The sequence below is a fragment of the Pteronotus mesoamericanus genome, unplaced genomic scaffold (genome assembly GCF_021234165.1).
Source record: "Pteronotus mesoamericanus isolate MK-2021 breed Mesoamerican mustached bat unplaced genomic scaffold, CSHL_Meso_final scaffold_85, whole genome shotgun sequence".
Classification (NCBI taxonomy): Eukaryota; Metazoa; Chordata; class Mammalia; order Chiroptera; family Mormoopidae; genus Pteronotus; species Pteronotus mesoamericanus.
Window position 1 is genome coordinate 3,014,688 of NW_026555329.1, and position 14,238 is coordinate 3,028,925.

Here is a 14,238-nt window from a genome sequence, read left to right on the forward strand (position 1 = left end):
GGGGAAGTCCCTGAACAGTGAGAGGAGGAACACGAACTTCTGTCCTGTTGGAAGGCGGGACTACAGCAGGGAGCCTGACGTGACGGCAATGACTCCTCCGGTACACAGTGGAGGATGAATTGGCAGAAATTACAGGCCACGGGCCCCATCAGGGGGCGGCTGGAATGCACCAGCCATCAGAAGAGGTCACGGACTCAAGGAGGGAGGGGGGATGGGAAAGCCCACTGGAAAATAACAAGAAACAGAGCACAGAGGATTTGAGGGATAGGGAAATTACTTTGAATGATACTGTAAGGGTGGACACTTGTCAAAATAGAGAGGGTACAACACAACGAGTGAACACAATGTAAAGGCTTTGGGCAATAATGCTGTGTCAATGCAAGTTCACCGACTAATAAGAGATGCAGCACTCTGACGCTGAGGATGGGGGAGGGGAGGTAGGCTGCACATCAGATCTCCCTTCTGGGGTGGGGAAGGTAGAAGAGAGCAGAAGGGGAAGAAATGGTGATGGAAGGAGACTTCACTCGTGGTGGTGAACACACAATATAATGTACAGATGATGTATTATAGAGTTATACACCTGAAACCTGTAAAATTTTATTACCCACTGTCACCCCATTAAATGTATCCAGGGAGTTTTCTATATATAAAAACATTTTTTTAAAAAAAGATCTCCCCTCGCTGTACTTTCCCTCATTTTGCTGTGAACCCAAAACTGTTCTGAAAAAACAAATATAGGCCTGGCTTGTGCGGCTCGGTGGACTGAGTGCCAGCCTGCAAACCGAAAAGTTGCCTGTTCAATTGCCTGTCAGGGCACGTGCCTGGGTTGCCAGCCTGGTCCCCAGTTGGGGGCGTGCAAGGGGCAACCGACTGATGTTTCTCCCGCACCTCAACGTTTCTCTCCCTCTCCTTCTCTCTCTCTTCCCCTCTCTCTGCAGGTAGGTAAATGAACTCTTTCTTACAAATCAAATATATATATAAACGTGAACACAGAGCACATGGGTGAAAAGGGAGTCAAGGATGACTCACTGGCGGGTGGCTGGCAGAAGCCTGGAGTCACTGCAGAAGGAGGAAGCTGGAAAGGACCTGTTTTTAGAGGTAAGAGGGAAAGAAGGTGAGTTCAGTTGGGAACAAGCCGGGACGGTGTAGGACATCCACAGGGACCGGACCTGGTCTTCAGGCATTTGGAGAACAGTTTGAGGCGGAGATAAGAAAAGGGTACAGGTATGCAAATTAGAGGCCAGAGTCAGCATTAACTGTTCCTCTTTGAAACTGAGTGATAAATACTCTTTCAAAAAGGAAGGGCATTGCGACACATTGGAAGTAACAACCTCCCATAAAGCTCGTAACCTCTGTCGCACAAGAGCCACTTTTGGGGATGTAATTTCAGTTACTTGTAAGAATAGCCAACACCCAGGAATTGTGACCCACTGGTCAAGTCAAATCTGCCCAAAGTGACATCAGTCCGGATACGGAGAACTGGCAAGTAATCTGAGGGGCTAGTATGAAGGGAGATTTCAGTTTTGAGTAAGATTTTCAGTTTTTAGAACAAGCAGGAGGAACAGAGTGAATGGGAAAGGCAGTATAGTTTTTCCATGCCAAACACAGCCTAAATGTGAATTCTTATTCTGCCCTTCACCAAGGGAAATTACTTAACTGCTCCATGCCTCAGTTTCTCCATTGCTGAAAAGGGGATAACCATCTACTCCACAGATATGCTGCGAAGATCCAATGAGCAAATACAGAGGCATGTGCCTGGAACCCGCTCTCAGCTATTGTCACCCTCGGTTATCCATTCTAGACTTTTCCAAGAGCCTTGAGGAGAAAACTGCTGAGGTCTCTTCCTTAGCCTCACAGAGCACTTATTCCTTTTCTTAAAAAAAAAAAAAAATTCTCTTCAAACAGCTGTTTTGTCAGATAGGACTGTAATATTTGCAGGTGCAGAATATTCTAACTCTTGATGTTCTGAAACTCAGCCCACACATGGGAAACATGCACCTTGGCCTTTCCCCTGCAGCAAATCATTTACCCAAGGACGTCCAAAGCCTGTCCCTGACCCAAGAAAGCAAAGGTAAGCCATTAAGAAAGGCCTTTTAAAAGTACAAAATGCCACATTATTGTTCCTTAAACTATTTGCCTGCAGTACTGACTATAATCCAAGGGCATCTGACATATATTATTTACAGACTCGCTTTGGCAAAGTTCACCAAACAGAGGTCACAGTTTTTCAATGTTTCCCAGCCATCAGGAAAATGAGCTGATAGAAAAAACCAGCATCCGGTCTGCACTTCTTTGTAAATGATTAAATTGATTTCCGGAATTTCCACGTGCACTTGAGCAGAAGCAGCCCAGATCTCAGGGCCTGGGCACCCGAAGGCAGCTGATGCAAAGGCTCCAGTCTTCTGCTCTGAGACACCAGAACCCAGAGCTATGGTGACACCGCCCCTAACCCAGGCAGGAACCTGGGGAGCTGCAGGAACATCTGTCTTCTCCAAGTCCTTCCAAATGCCACTCTACAATGAGAAGAGCTGCTACATCAGTAAGAGAGGGGAAGGTAATCATCATATAAGAGCAAGCTTTTGTGCGTGCTTGTATTTATAATAATTTCTAAGGAGTATAAGTTCCCTACATACAGAGCCCCTTGTTCTCCTCTGCACTTTGAACCCTTTTGGGTTTGTAAGTTTGAGAGAGGAACTGGAAATATCCATGGCCCTGGAGGGAAAAGACTCTGGAGCTCATGGGAAGGCAGGGGCAGGAGGCAGGCTGAGAGGCAGAGAGAGGGACCCATGAGGCAGTAGAAGGTCAAGAGCCCCACAAGATAACATCTCCACTCACCTAGGGAAGTCTGCTGAACCAGCATAGCATGTGGTGGGGTAGATTTCTCTATCAGTATGTTAGGGCTGACACCAAGATGAAACAGAAACAGATAGAGAACTTTAAAAGATCGCTCTGGCTGCCTTCCGGTAATTGGATTGGAGGGGAGGCAGCAAGACGGAATGAAGGAGACTGGATCAGACGCTAAAGTGAGAGTACGTGACAGCAACTTGAGCTAAGGCGGGGAGGGGTGGAGAGACAGAATGAGACAATCAACAAAGCCCTTGAGATGGCTCAGGTGTGGGCTGAAGAAGAGAAATAGTGCCTACGTTTCTGGTCTGGACAAATGAGTGGATGACAGTAAGAATTTATTCCGATGGGGAAGGTTGAAGGAGAATATGTCAAGAGTGGGGAGCAGAGGAGGAATCACCAAGAAGCTTCAGAAGTTCAAGTTTCTGAGCCTGCGTCTGCACAGCCCACCTCAGTGGTCCTGTAGCTCAGTTTTGCATTCACAATGCTCTGTTCTTCTTCTCCAAGGGGACCTCACACTGTCTCAGTGTTACCACACAAAACCAGATAGGAGGTGATCAACAGTGTTGGGCCCATAAGTGTAAGATGTCGGTGACACATTCAGGGGCCACGGTCAAATTCAATGTTAAATGTATAAGCCTGGGGCTTATGAGAGAGCTGGACATCTGCATCAAGAAACTAGTGTCTAAAGTCAGAGAAATGAATAAAACCAGCAAGCCCAGTATTGGTCACTTCATTTGGACCACCTGGGAATTAAGATACAGGTTCCCAGGTCTCGTCCTAGACCTGATGAATTAGAGTATCTAGCAAGTGAGTTCCAGGAATCTGCTTGAACAAGGTGGCCAGATAATTCTCACGCACACGAGTGTTTGAAAACCCCAGATCTAGTTAGTGCAGAGAAATGGAAGAGGACCCAGGACCGGCCCTGAGGTGCTGCCAACTGGAGGGGCTGGAGGAGAGGGAGGCAGAGGCTAGGGAAGGGGCAGAGAAGCAGAGGACAGCTGAGGGGTTCAGTGTTAGAGAGGAGGGGAGTCCTGGGAGACAATCAGAGCACTTGGATGAGCACTGGAATGGAGTCAGGGCCAGGCCGGACGTTTTGAGCCAAATGCGGTCCAAGATGTCAGCAGAGGAAGACCCTGAACTCACTCCCTCCCCTGAACACACCAACCACACGCCTACATATTGAGCAATTCCTCCTGAAGGAAAAAAAAACAAAAAACAAAAACAAACGCTGAGAAATCCCAGCAAGAGGCACAGAGAAGGGGATTCGAGGCCTTGCTGCCCCTGGGAGATGAGGGAAACAGCAACTTCTGGCTCTGCAATCCAAGCCGTCGTGTCTGAGGGGGCTGTGGTGCCCCTACAAGAGGCCCCCTTGCCGATGCTAACTTCAGAGGGGTCTCTCTTCCTCATAACCAGCAATAGCCAAGCCCAAAAGGATGCATCAGCAAGAACATTGTAAATCTTGAGGGGGGAAAAAAGTGATGAGCCCTGGCTGGTGTGGCTCAGTGGATAAAGTGCTGGCCTGCAAACCAAGGGGTTGCCAGTTCGATTCCCAGTCAGGGCACACGCCTGGGTTGTGGGCCAGGTCCCCAGTAGGAGGCCAGCAAGAGGCAACCACAGTGGTGTTCCTCTCCCTCTCTTTCTCCCTCCCTTCTCCTCTCTAAAAATAAATAAATAAAATCTTTTTTAAAAAAAGCACTGAAGCCTTTCAAAGTCCTTAGGAATCTGCCACGAGCAATGCATTTGAACTCCCAGTAACTGATTTTAGCCGAGGAGAATGCAAATCAAAATGTTACTTCCAATGCCCCTTCCTTTAGGGTTCTATCTGTCGCTCCCGCTCTCTCACTTCTGAGACTATCAGAAACAGACTCCGCCCGGAGATGGCAGCACTGGGCTCCATGGCGTCAGGGCTCCACGCCCTGCCCTGTGGGCGTGCAGCCAAAGGGGTCATGGGAACCAGGGAGCAGGACGTCCCGGAAATCCAGGTGTCCTCTGGACGTGCTGGTGAAAACAAGGGTACGAACATGCAAGATGGCAAGATGAGTAAGTGATCCCTCGAGGGTCCTGCTGTACTTGAGTGGACAGACGAACTGGAGTTGGGCTGTGCTTAAGAGAGAAGCCGTGCAAGGCTGTGCCACGGAGGCTGGCTGCAGGCCGAGGGAGGCCGCCTGAATGGAGAGGGTGGTGCTACCGGGGGGTTCGCCTTGGGGGCTGCTGAGGAAGCAGCTCACTGTCACCGCAGGGGACGGCATGGGCAGGCTCTGTCTCCTGCATGCCAAGGCCACGTCACACTGATGACAGTCGTCAAAGGCTCTAGGCCCACAAGGCTTGAGTTGTGACTTTCCACGTTTTCTCTGATGCCCAGGGAACTTTGGCCAAACGCTGCGGGGGACCTGGTGGGACCCGGGAAGCATGAAGAGACGCAAAGAAGGAAAGGCACACCTGCGATGGGAAATGGGAAAGGAGGCTGGAAAAGAGAACGTGAACGTTACTTTGTGCCCCTGAGCTCAGAGCTAAAATGCTCTGAAGTTTTCCATCGACCTCAGGGTTTTTGTAAATAACCAGGGAAAAAGCCCTTGTTGCCCATGATGTAAGTGAACAAATTTATGATAACCCAACCCCAAATTTACAGCCACTTATAACCTACATGGTATATGTTTGAGGCTCAGAAGTGAGAACCTCAGAATCCTACAGTTAATAAGGTACCTAATATGGCTTAAAAAATTTCCCCTTAATCATTTCATCAGACAGAACACCATCCTCGCCCTAAAAGCTAAGACAATGGTGAGAATCTTAAAACAGCACAGTGGGGGAAAAATGGGCAGCTGTGGGTTTAAGTCACGAAATATGTCTCAGTCGCAGAAAATGGCTGTACCAATTCCTATTTCACAGGATTCAATGACACGATGTCAATCTAAGTGTCCAGGGCTGGGTGCGGTGCATGGTGAGTACCGCAGGTCCCCATCTCTTCCCTTAAACGCGTCATTGTGCCAAACATACAAAACGTTCCTGGAAACGAGTCAGGAGGCTTTACCACACACGTGGACACAGGGCTGGTCCTAGGTGACGTCGGTCTTGTCCTTTGGTGCCCCCTTACATCCCCCTCAGCCCTTTTCTGTTCTTCCATCTCCAGGAATCCAGGGCTCCCTGATAGAGGGGCCTATTCTATATCAGAAAGGGGTTCTAGACTTCTTTTCTTATCTTCCTAAAAGTATCCAGGCTGTCTGGTGGGGGAAAAAAATCAAGGACACCTCCTAATGTAGTTCATTGTAAGTTCTGTTATTAATGAGACATATTTCTTTTCTTTTTTTTTTCCAAGTTATAAGAGAAAGTTTATTTAGAAAGTCACAGAGGTAGTAGAAGCAAGTCAGCTGAGCTGCGCAGGCTCAGAAAGCAAGTTACAGGGGCAGAAGAAGGGTTCTTGGAGCCAAGGAGAGAGAAAGGCAAAGGGACTGTCCTGGCAGAAGGAAAAGGGAAAAGGGAAAGCGCATTGAACCATATTTTTTTGAGTGCAAAAGAATGTATGTTTTTTTAACTTGTTTTTCTTTTATTGACTCCAGAGAAAGGGGAAGAGAGGGGGAAAAAGAGGGCAAGAAACATCAATGTGAGACAGAAACATCAATCGGTTGCCTCCTGCACCATGTCAAGGGACCAAATCTGTAACCCCAGCATGTGCCCGGACCAGGAGTACAAACCGGCAACCTTCGGTTTATAGGATAATGCCCAACAAACTGAGCCACACTGGCCAGGGCTATAGTATACGTTTTTAACTACACAGGTGGATTATATAAGATCTTGACTGTCAAAGTCAGAAAGCCCAGGTTAGACACCTACTGGAGGAAGGGAAATGCCAAGAAAATCCCAGTGAAAGGGTAGCAGAACTAGTTTTGCACTGCACCCACAAAACAAAACTAAATTGAGAGAGATGAAGCTAAATTTTTAAAACCCTTAACAACCACATAATCTAGGGTAAATGGACCTCTGGATTGAGCAATTTTCTTGCTATATAACATTCCTGCCTTCAGGAGTGGAGGCTGGGGCAAATCTTTGGGAAAAGTAGCAAGAAAGGCAGCTGGGAATACTTGCCTGGAAATCCAGAGGACTGGGTCCTCCACACAGCAAAGACCATCCCCTACCCAGGCATTTATGTCATTTTAAGTCATTTATGTCATTTTTTTATCACAGGCATTCTTCAGTATTGCAATTTCTTTTTAGTACTACATACCCATTATTCTTTAAAATAAGAGACTTATTATTTGGGTACTATTTTTATAAGTTTAAATTTATTTCAAAACTTACAAGTTTGAAAAAATAGGTATCTATCACCCTGGCTGGTGTGGCTTAGTGGATTGAGGGGAAGTCTGAAAACCAAAAGGTTGCTGTTTTGATTCCTGGTCAGGGCACAAACTTGGGTTGTGGGTCAGGTCCCCAGTTGGGGGCATGTGAGAGGCAATGAAATGATGTTTCTCTCCTTCTCTTTCTCCCTTCCTTCCCCTCTCTCTAACAGTAATTAAATTTTAAAAATTTTTTTTAAAAAAATAGGCATCTATTTTTTTTTTAATTAGATCATACTATACTTACTGTTCTGCATGTTGCTTTTGTTGGTTAAATATATAATGGGCCTTCTCTGCATCAGCTTGTTTATCACAACTTCCTCCTTTATTCAAGTAGACAAGTATTTCTGAGGAATAAAGTCCTAGATATGGAAATGATGCATCAGAAAGAATGCAAAATGTTTAATGTTCTAAACACTGCCAAACTGCCTTTCCAAAAGGTTGTATGAACGTACACTCCCCACAAAATATATGGTGGCAATCTATTTTCCCATACCCTCACCAACAGTGGATGTTATCAACCTAAGCAAAAACAGTTTCTTTGTTGTTTTTAATGGATTCTCTCCCCCAGAATAATGCCCCCTTTACACATGGGTATGAAATCATACATTTTCAGAGGGTTCACAGGATCCCTAAAGCCTATCTCTGTGTTTCCAGAGTCAAGATCACTGAGACCTACCACAAGGTTTTAAAAATACCAGAGAATACAGCAGAAATGTATACAGAATCACAAAACCTTAGGCACAGTTGAATCATTTACAGAACTAAAAGCATCTGTTCTGCAGAGATTGGGAGGAGGGACTGGTTACTAGGGAAAAATAAAAATGCCATTTAAGAGTTGCCTTTGACTGAGACCTGGCTAAGCCCTTTGCCTGTATTCATAGGGCAATTGCTGAGAGTACCTACTCCAGGACCAGACTGCCCGTTTAAATCTTGGCTCCATCATTTACTACTTGTCTGACTTAGGCTCTGTGCCTCAGTTTCTTCATCTGTAATATAAAGGCAAGAAGGCTAAAAACAGTACTTATCTCAAGTATTGTTAATATAGGGTAGCTGAAGCAGGGCCTAGCACACACTCAGCCTTAAATGATTATTAGCTATTACAGAAATCTGGGACACATTTGCTGGGTGGTTAAAACCGTGAGCTGAAGAATTCTGGGTAGTTATAAATATCATGACGCCTTAGTTTCCCCAGTTTAAACTGAAGCTGCTTCATAAGTTCATTGTGAGGATTAATGAGAATGCCACATAGAAACTCTTCACATTGCCTGGCATACCACAAGTGTTCAATAAATTTCAGCTCTTGTTATTAACAATTCCGGGGGACAAGGATTATCATTCATTTATTTCTGGATAAAGGATAAAACAGGCTTAGGTTAAGTACATTGTCGATAACACCTCAACTAGCAAATGACTGTGCCAATATTTCAACTCTGATGAATCTGAAACCAGAAGTTGTAACGACTACCAAGTACATCCTATCTGAACAGGGTTTAGAGAACAAAAAGAGGTGATTATTACCTACTGGATTACTAAGAGAAAGAAAGAGGTCGCAGATAACAGTCCAAACTTCAGGGTATTCTCCACGGAGGTCAGCCATGACTTTGGCCCAAAGCCCTTCTTTGCCACGCTTAGAAATGAAAGACTGCAAAGGCTGGACCTTGCCCTTTACAAGTGGTTGTTAAACCACAGCCTAAATGAGAAAAAGAAGCCATTTCCCAAAACAGCTTACCTAACCAAGTGAACCCTTCAAAACGAAAGTGGAATAAGTCTTAAGGCTGAGGAAGGACATCAAGAGTGCTCCAGAATCACATCCAACTGCTGCTACAGACCACAGACATTAGTCTTTAATTCATACACTTTTATTTGGAAAAGAATGGTGTTTATTTCTAACTCTATTTTTGGATATCAAGCTCCAGGAGGTCTTCCCATAAGTAAAACAAGAGGAGTTCACACCACGGTCCAGCGTGGTGTGAAGAGAAGCAGACGGTCCCAGTCAAGAAAACTCTGGTTGTCACCCCAATAAATTCAATAAAAAGAAAAAAAGAAAGAGCCCTCGTGAGGAGCACTGTCACCTGAATGGGTCCCCACTCTTCCAACACCAATTTCCTCACCTTGGGGAAATAGTAACCTCAAAAATGAGAATGAAATAGAAGGGCAGAAGAAACAACATGATCCTGTTAAACACAAGTCGGTGCTAACCATACTACTTCACATCATCATATATTATTTACTTCTAGATATATTTATTTTTGTACCTTTATTCAAAGCAGCCCCATGCCTTAAAAAAAAAGAAAAATACCCTCAGGAGTAGGCCTCATTGGATACAATGGCAGAAGCAGCAGGGACATCTCATCTCACCTCTATTCTCGGACTGAGGGGCCCCAGCTAAGCATGGTCAATGGATGGAGAAGTCAGTCCTCACTAGTGGCTTCCACATCACCCCCTCTGGCCCCGGAGAATAAAGGGAGTTTGTACATCCCAAGCCTACACCCACCTCACACCCTCAAAGGGTGGAGAGGACGCTGCAGTAGGAGTCAGCAGCCAACAGGGATCCAGGCCTGTTTCTACTCCCGTCCGGCTGCATGGCTCCCCTCCCCGGGCCTTAATTACCCTGTTCCTAAAATGAAAGGTTTGAATGAGATCGCATGAAAGCCTCCTACCTGCTCTAAATTTCTAATTCCAATATTCTTACATGGAATCGTTCCTTGCCGAAATGCAAGCCCTTCGTTTTGTTAAAAAAGGAGACAACAGGCCCAGAAAGCAGTCACTCTTGCTGACCCCCACATCACCAAACCAAGACAGTACCTAATTTACTTACTTTTTAAAAACTCACCCAAGGATATGTTTTTACTGATTTTACAGAGAGAGGTGTGGGGGGTGTGGGAATTGATGTAATAAGAAACATCGACATATTGCCTCCCATAAGCACCCCAACCAGATATCAAGGCCCGCAACCCAGATATGTGCCCTGACCAGGGATCAAACCCAAAACCTTTTGGTGTTCCAGTCAGTTCTCCAACCAGCTGAGCCACTGGCCAGGGTGCCAATACCTAATTTAATTACAGTTTCAGCCCCTACGAGGAGTAGAATCTTAAATCAGTCAATCTGGAATTACAAGTGAGGTAATCTGCTTGATAGACCCTGCCTTCCCCTAAGGAAGGTGACCTTCCCACATCCAATCCGATTTTTGCTACTGTAAGTTCCACGTCCGCTCCCTTCGGCCTACAAAAGTCTTCCATTTTGTACAGCTCCTGGGAGCTCCTTTCTCTCTGCTATATGGATGCTGCCTAATTCATGAATCATCGAATACAGTCAATAAGATCTTTAAAATGTACTCAGTTGAATTTTTTTAACACTTGCAATCAAGACATGTTGCTCTAAGTCCCATGTCCATTCCCCTCAATTACCCGTGTATAATCTTAACATAAGTAGGATGCATCAGAACTGAAAAACAGGCTGTTGCTCTCCGGTGGCACCAAACCTGGTTTTCAGTCAACGTGGATTTTCTCTCAATCCCACAATTCCACGAAAAAACAAACAAACAAACAAACCCTGCTACCCCTCCCAGTGCCTAAATGCAAAGCTACCCTTTCATGAATTTGTGGGGGGGGGGGGACCCAAACCCGGCCTGGAGTGAGGTGCCACAGCACTTTTTCTGGCATCCAGGATTCACCTCTGTGCCACCCTCTCCTCTTTTCAGCCGCGAATCCCTGGGTCAATGCGTTCCGAGCCCTCCCCTGCCAAAAGACCACGTCTTACGCCCCTGCACATCTCCGATGGAGAGGAGGCACTTCCCCAGCTCCTAACCCAGGCGACCCAGACCGCGGCGAGCGGCACCTGGGCTCACCGGGAAGAGCCCCACGCCTCCGGAAAGGCAAGGGCAGAAGACTCGCCCCCTGGCTGTGGTCCCCACCCGGCAGCGCGTGGAGGCCTGCCCGGCAGCTCTCCTGTCACTTACGCGCAGCAGCTCCAGGCAGTCAAGCAGGGGAGGGCCCGCGGGCAGCGGAGTTTGCTGACTCAAAGGCGCAGCAGCGGCGGTGGCGAGCGCCCAGGAGCGCACCCGAGAGCAGCCCCGCGCTCCCCGCGCACGTAGCGGTCCCGCGCCCGCGCTCAGTGCCCTCCGCCTGGCCACTGGCTTCCGCTGTCCGGGCCCGGCCACCGCACCGCCCAGCCCAGGTGTGGCTCCCTGTCGCCGGTTGCGCCCCGCCCTCCTGCCTGCCCGCGGGAGATGAGGCGGACCCTGGGCCCTCTGCAGCGAGCGGTGCAGCCGCAGGAGGGCGCCGGCTCCTCGAAGCCCGGATTCCGCCTCCCGGGTCCCTGAAATCAGGCAAGGGGGAAAATAACCTAGCTAGCCCGGAATGCTGCGGTTAAGATGTGTGCAAGTGGCATCCTTTGGAATCACCGCTGGAAGCCCCTTTGAGCTTGCTAAACACCTGCCCCCCTTAATTATGGAGAGGATTGATGGCGGGGAAGAGGGATGGATAGACTATGTGATAAACAAGAATGATAGAATGTTAGCGGTGGAATCTAGGTGGAGGGCATATGGGTGTGTACTATAATAGTCTTTCAACTTTTCTGTTTAAAATCTTTCATAATAAAACTTAGGAGAAAATAAAGGAGCTCTGTCAAGTAACCTTAATTAATAAATCATTTCCAAAATGGCACCTTTGGCGGCATCTGACCCATCTGTTTGCATGGAAAATAAATTACTGTGTTACTGGTTTATGTATTTACTATATATACTCTTTATCATTATTTTAGAATGTACTCTTTCTACTTATTAAAAAAAAGTTTGCTGTAAAATAGTATGTGGCAGCCTCATACATCGACATTCTCTTGTGCTTGATTTAATCTCGTATTGTTTTGCACAGTAACATGCAATACAGGCTTGTAGCCTTGGAACAATAGTATATATCATACAGCATACGTGCGTAGCAGGTTATACCATCTAGGTTTGTCTAAATACACTAGGACATTTACACAGCTATGAAATCGTCGAATGACACGTTTATCAATGCGCTCCCGTCATTTAGCGACTTATGACTATAGCCACTGAAATTGCTAGTTGGTAGCTACATGGCAGGATAAACGTAACCCAATATTTCACTTTTCAAGCACGAATTTTCTCTTTAAATATAACTGGCTGTCGATTATCACTAAGGGCCATCCCAGGCCCACCTGAAAAACTGGGATGTTAGTAAGAACGCCAGCCTCAGAGGGTTGTTGTGCGGGTTAAGTGAAATAACTCAGGTAAAGCTCTTGGAACTAGGCTGGATGCATAGTAAGTGCTCGATAAACTTTGTTATACTTTTATTATCACAACTTGATATCCTCTTCATTCTGCTTTATTAAAATAGCTTCATTCCCTTAAAAATTTGTAAACCCCATAAAAGCTTCAAATTATCATATGCTGCAGGATTTTAAAAGCATTGATTTCAATGGCAAATTTAATTTTATTACTACAAAATAAAAATAATAAACTGGTTGCTTAAAACTGACCAAAAACAAAGTTTAACATTACTGAACGTATCTTGAACATAAGTCTAGTCTTAAGTCATCTGATTTCTAGGTCTTTGATATAAATTATAGTATGGTTTAGTTAGCACCCATAGTCAACCAAAGAACAAGGCTGATGGAGAGGTTATCCTCTTACACGGAACACAGGCGTGGGGGCAGGGGGTTCCTGTTCTGCTTTTATTGTAGCCTCTATTTTATACACATGGTGCTGGTTCTGGAGCAGGGGCACATTACAGTCAATAGCGATGGGGCAGTGGTAGAAAGCAGTTGTTCAGGCTTCAGAGCCAAAAGCTCCATCCTAATCCCAAAGCTTCTGCTTGACTTCATCTCTCCAAGCCTCAGTTTTCCTATATGAGAAATTGTACCTACCCAACAGGTCTGGAGTTGGGAGATAAAGTATGTAAATATCTTATCCCAGTACCGCAGCAGAGTAAGAAAGAGCTTCATAAATATTACTTCAATGTTGTCTCTAATGGATATCTCATCTTTCCTGAACAAATGCTTGCCTAATATCCAAGTTTCATTATGACAACTCTTGCAGAAGAGAATATGCTTACACTCCATTATAAAATTTTTCTATGAGTGGACATGCACAAGCCTAATTTTTTAAAAAAATCAGTCTCCATATATGTAAAAAGTATCTCTGAAAGGATACACTTTGGTGAGGGTACTCTATATCCTCCCAAGCCTTTCAAATATTAAAAGAGCATCTTCAAAAATACATAAATAAAGTGAGAGACAAACACTAAAGATATGAACAGACAATTCACAAAAGAGGAACAAGAAAGAGCTAATAAATCCTAAAAGGAGAATCCATGTTTCAATGGTGAGCGTAGTAAAAAATTTTTCACTAACAGTCTTTCATGCTGACAATAAGTATTTTCATGCTGTGTTCATGAGAATATAAATGGGAAAGCAGTTTTGGAGAACAATGTGGTAGTGTCTTATCAAAACTAAAATTGTGTGTACCCTATAAGTCAGCAATACCATTTCTCAGCATGTCCCCTACGGAAACCCGTACATATGTGAGTATGGGAATATGTACAAGGATAAGAATTGCAGCCTTGTTTGTCATAGCGTCCACCAATATGTTTAAATAGTCTATAATACATGGATAGCATGGAATGCTGTGCATCAAATCAAACAATGGAGGAAGTCTGTGTGTATTCACAGCGAAAGATCTTTAAGACATATTCCATGAAAAAAAGCAAAATTGAGAATAACACAGTGGGCCCTGTCCAGGTAGCTCACTTGGTTAGAGCATCGTCACGATACACCACGTTTTCAGGTTCCATGTCTGGTCAGGGCACATACAAGAAGCAACCAATGAATGCATAGATAAGTGGAACAATAAATCAATGTTTCTCTCTCTCTTCCTTCATCTTTCTCTCTAAAATCAATAACTATTAAAAAAAATTTAAAGAACATAATACAGTGGGCTAGTGTTTATATAAAAAATTTTAAACATAAAATATGTTGTTTTTATATATACATATATTTATCTATGTAAACACATGGTCTAGAAGGACAACCTCAAATT

At 45.2% G+C, this 14,238-nt stretch overlaps 1 protein-coding gene across 4 annotated transcripts in view; it reads right to left on the reverse strand.

Annotated features, from left to right (window-relative positions):
• The window catches only part of SNX10 (sorting nexin 10), a 59,259-nt gene extending 47,986 nt beyond the window's left edge, over nt 1–11,273 (reverse strand). The window contains exon 1 of one of the 4 annotated variants that reach the window (XM_054564507.1): nt 11,140–11,273. The gene's annotated coding sequence lies outside the window, so the exon portion shown is untranslated. The other 3 variants (XM_054564510.1, XM_054564508.1, XM_054564509.1) reach the window with 3 other exon arrangements.
• Between the last annotated feature and the right edge of the window lie 2,965 nt (nt 11,274–14,238).